We start from the raw sequence: 5,350 nt of genomic DNA on the forward strand, positions 1-5,350 counted from the left end.
TCGATCCTCGACCTTCGAACAGAAAAACTTGACACCACCAAGAGGTTACCTTGGTATTCTCAGTGTGAGAATCCGGGAGGTGTGGGCTTTGTGTGGATTTGGTAGAGGGAAGACGGAAGTATACGATCGAGTTAAACGATCGAGTAAATGGGAGAAAGACTAAGTTTATCATATAGACTGGGTACTCGATCGTCTAGTAAACAAGAAGTCGTCGTCTAGTAAACTTGATGCCTCGTGTTCACTCTCTCAAAGGCCATCGTATAGCTTTTTCTTTCACTCGATCGTTATGTGATGCAATCATGAAAAAAATGAAATCTTTTCACTTTTATTCATCAGTTATTAAAACTGAGTAACTTCCCACTCAAACACGGTTAAAGGAGAAAATAATAACCAACCAAACAATTATCTCATAATTGTTTTATTATAAATAAATATAATAACTAATTTATCATATTATATTTATAACCTAAAATTTTAATATCACATCATATGTAATATTTAAATCATAGTTCTTTTTCTCTTTAATGACATTTAATATAAATCATATTTATATTAATTCCTCCAATCAATGTATCTAATACATCAAATCAATTATATCACATATAATTGAAATAATTTAACTATATCATATATAGTCAAATTCCATCTTGTTAATTTGAACACTTCAAACTAACCCAAAAACTAATTCTCAACTTGAATCTATTGAGCTACCAAGAGGACCTTATGAACCTGTAGCTTGAAGCTCCAATGGTACATGAATAATTGACTAAATTCTTTAATCACGATATCCACCATCCGTTAACTGTCGGGCAGTCCACTAAAGACCGACAACTATACTCTTCACACTACAGATATATTCTGTGTCCATTGGATATACCAATCAACAGTACGATGACCCTTCACAAATCGCTCCTAAGTACAGTTGGGCCAATCTACCATTTTACCCCTGTAGTTACATCTAACTCTTTAAGCACCACTGAATCCTCTAATGAACAATATATCATAGTTCTACTATGAGTGAACTCTTTTCGGGCCATGAGAATGTGTGGCGCACATTGTTCAAGCCTCGGATCAACCCTTAAGGGAGCAATCTATCTACTTACCCCTGCTTCAGGGAAGGAGTGAATTTCGTTTTGTGTAGCTGAGTTTCCAGCTCCCCAATCAAACGAATCCCCAAAGTGGTAGGTTTGAGCCGACGATTTAGCCACTCGCATCCATGCAAATCAAGGACCACCCTCATAGGCAAGAGTTCCCAAATCACTCAGGATTAAGGTCATGTTACCTATGGTCATCTTAGTGAAATGAAAGTCTCTATCATGAACGACATTATATAATGAGACTAAACATTTCGTGGTCCAGTCTTATACGAACTCCTTTGTATAGGATACTAATGCTTGGTTTTATGATGTGGAATTATGGGGGCGATGGTGAAAAATGCATTGAGCACTCAAGTTTTCTCAATGGGCTCCAAGTGTAAACCCCACTGAGTTCCTGTTAAGTCCAGGGTCAAACTCAGGGACTTGGGAAAAAATTTTGCGGTGGTAATTTTTAGGAGAACTTTGCGGTAACAAAATAAATAAATAGTTGTTGAGGTTGTTGTTTGCGGTAATAAAAAATAAACAAATGCGGCAAAGTTTGAAAAGAGTTGATAAAATAGAAGATGCGATGAGTATGTGGTGAATAGGTTGAGAAAAGTTTCGGCTAACACTTCCTAGGATGCGTTCATGCTATGCGATCATGTAACATGCATACAACAGTAAACCACCTCCTGGTGCGAATGTTACGGCTTCTAAGGCTAGAACGCGTGTGATATATGCGATAAGTCTATAGGACCTACACATAAGCCTCTATTCTTATTTATGCAATGACAAAATGACACACACACGAATAAGGCGACCACATAATATCATTCCTATCTTTACGATGCATGCGATGCAGGTTGGCAAATAGAGCTTATCTCTAAGTCCCTATCTCTTGTTTTTACAGTTCTAATCTTGCTCTCTTGAGTCTAGATTCTAACCTAGCTCTCTCAAGTCTTAGGTTTTTTCTTTAGACTCTCTCTCGAGTAGCTCTAAAGGGATGTTTGGTACAACATAACACAAGATAATTGATGCTTGGTTTTATGAAGTGGAAATTAGATGATATGCGTTGATGAAATTATGTTGTGCACTCAAGTTTCCCCACCGGAATCCAAGTGTAAATTCCTCTAAGTTTCTTGGTAAGTCCAGGGTCGAACACAGGGACTTGTGAAAAAAGATTGCATTGGTAATTTTTATGAAAGCATTTGCGGTAACCATATTAACAAATAAGTCATTGGGTTTGTTGTTTGCGTTGATGAAAATAAATAACAAATGCGGCGGAGTTTGAAAAGAGTTGGTAAACGGGAGATGCGATGAATATGCTGTGAACGGGTTGAAAAGGATTTCGGCTAACACTTCCTAGAATGCGTTCATGCTTTGCGATCATACAACATGCATATAATAGTAAACCATCTCTCGATACGAATGCTACGACTTCTAATACTAGAACGCATGTGATATATGCGATAAGTCTATAGGACCTACACATAAGCCTCTACTCTTATTTATGCGATGACAGGATAGCACTCACACAAATAAGGCCATTACAAAATATTATTCCTATCTCTAGGATGCCTGCGATACAAGTTGACAAACAAAGCTTATCTCTAAGTCCCTATCTCTTGTTTATGCAAGTCTAATCTTGCTCTTTCGAGTCCAGATTCTAACCTAGCTCTCTCGATTCATTAGGCTCTTTCTTTAGACTCTCTCTCAAGTAACTCTAAAGGGTATTTTGCACAGCATAAAACAAGATAATCACAAGCAATGAACTTCCTAGGTCATGTTAGCTTAGTTCTTCTCAACCCATTCGACTAGTTTAGCTACTCATGCATATTAAGAGAGTGAACAGATGTAGAGATAGAACTTCCATTGTATAAGTACAAAATAACAATGCAAGTATAGAATAAAGAGCCTGACAACAATCTCTTGCTGTTAGGCGTTTACACTGTTTTTCCTACTCGTGCTCAAAAGATAATCTCGCTCTCGCGAGAGTCGGCTCGCTCTCTGCTTCTATGCCCCAAGGTTCTCTCTCAAGTTGCCCTGAGCGATCTCTGGGGCCATCACTCTTTTCTTGCTTCGCCTTAAAATGAAAAAGAAAAGTATGGATAGAGACGTGAACTTGTGGAACAAAGGATTGTAAAATCGGTGAACCCCTTTTCTGAAGAATGCCCTTGGTATTTATAGAGCATCCATAGTGAAAGGCGGCTTCTCTCCCATGCTTATACAGATGGAATGGATTTAATTACTGACTGATGCACCGAATAATTGTTATCAAAAAGCTGAATGTACTTGTGATCGTTATCAGCTGTCAACTTAATTCAGATTCGACTGTCATAAGCTTTCTATCCCATCACGATTAATTAGCTTTTCACCTAGATGCACCCAGCATGTTACGCTGACCAAGTTGCGGCGATCCTTCTCGGGCGAATGTTTGCGAGCACGATCATCGCCAAGCCTTGTGGTGAAGTTGTGCGCGTTGAACGCATGCGATCGCAATATTATGAAATTGATGCTTAATGGACGCAAGTTAACATATTTCATCAATGCAATCCAACATTGTTTAAGAACTTAGCACTATGATAATGTGCATTTCTGCCCGTTATCATACCCCCAATTTTAAACAATGCTTGTCCTCAAGCATAAGCTAAAGATTCCTTTAGCAAGTCAACCGCAATGTTCTTTTCCTAGATTTCTCAAGAATACTTCGTTCAAATCCTATATACCAGAATTTTCTTAAGTCTTATTTAAGTCTCCTCTTAAAATATTTCTAAGACCTAGGGACTGCAAGATTACCCTTCAAAAGAACTTTTGGAACATCGCATGATTTATTTCAAAAAGAAAATTTTCTATCGGAGTGTCAAATGATTTTATCTTTGCATAAAAGTTTTCTTCATTGATATTTTTTTCTGACCTTGCGCTGATCTAAGTGCCTTGCTTTCATTTTGGCTTGCCCCCACGAGTGTCATGCGAACATCCAACTACAAGCAATGCACTCTTTCTCAGACTAAACTCATGCTTATTTGGCAGTGGAGTTGGGTCATTTATTTATGCATTGATCCTGGTGACTTAATTTCGTTTTGGCTTGCCCCCACGTGTGTCATGCGGACATCCAACTACGGGTAAGTTCCTTTCATAACTTAACTCTTATCAACATGGGTTTCTCATTGCGTTGACAGTGGAGTTGTTATTCTTAAATAATTTTTTTTTTCAGAAAATAGTAAGGTCGAAAATAAATACCTCACCCCCAAATTTAAAATGCGGCAATGTCCTCATTGCCAAAAGATTGAAATGAGTCAGACGATGTTCTTAGAATGCGTTGTAAAGAGAGTTTGAAAGAAAGTTAGCAAACCCCTAACTTATAGAAATATTTCATGAGGTGACTATCTTAAGACTAAGTTGACTCTAGTATATATGAAATAAATAAAAGCATATTTTTCATCATTAAAATCATACTTGACAAAGAGACAACATGCAGTAATCTACTAAATTTATCTATGTCAAATGATTGCGGTGATCAAAGAGGATGCGGTGCTAAAACTTTGAAACTAAAATGCAATGTGATAGCGGAAAATTTGAAATAAAGATAAGGAAGAATACACCCCCAAATTTGTGTTGTCGACCGCATTGGGTACTGACGCATCCATTTTTGCGGTGATCTATCTTCCTTGGATTGCGGTGATGGAGTAAGATAAGTGCTTCTTCATGTTACATCTCTGCAATCCAACGCCTTGATCATTGCAAGAAAAACAAAGAGAGGGTCAAATTATTTTAAATAAAATAAAACTCGTTATCACAATCTCCACTTTTTTTTTGTTTTTTTTTTTTTGTTGAAATAAATATAGTAGAACAAGGATAGATAAAGGAAAAGATATGGTGAAAATTCCAATTAGTAGAGAAGAGTTAAAGAATTGATGCTTCCCAAAACTTGTGTCCCTGATGGATTGCGATCGTTTGATAACGCAGGGACCACCTACTTCCTTCTTTATTTAAAGTTCTTTAGTTCCACGGAGTCGACTTGGCGATGCCATCCTTCTCCATGATATTCCTTTACTCGCTGCCCATTGACTTTGAATATATCGGTTCCGTCATCATTTGATAATTCAACCACGCCATGCGAAAATACTTATCTAATTATGAACGGTCTAGACCAACGTGACTTTATTTTCCCGGGAAGAGCCGCAGACGTGAGTTGAAGAGTAAGACCTTTTGCCCGACTTGGAGTTTCTTACCGCATATGCGTTTGTCATGCCAGCGCTTGGTGCACTCTTTAT

Source organism: Benincasa hispida, chromosome 12, assembly GCF_027475165.1.
Source record: "Benincasa hispida cultivar pf3 chromosome 12, pf3_genome.v1.1, whole genome shotgun sequence".
NCBI lineage: Eukaryota > Viridiplantae > Streptophyta > Magnoliopsida > Cucurbitales > Cucurbitaceae > Benincasa > Benincasa hispida.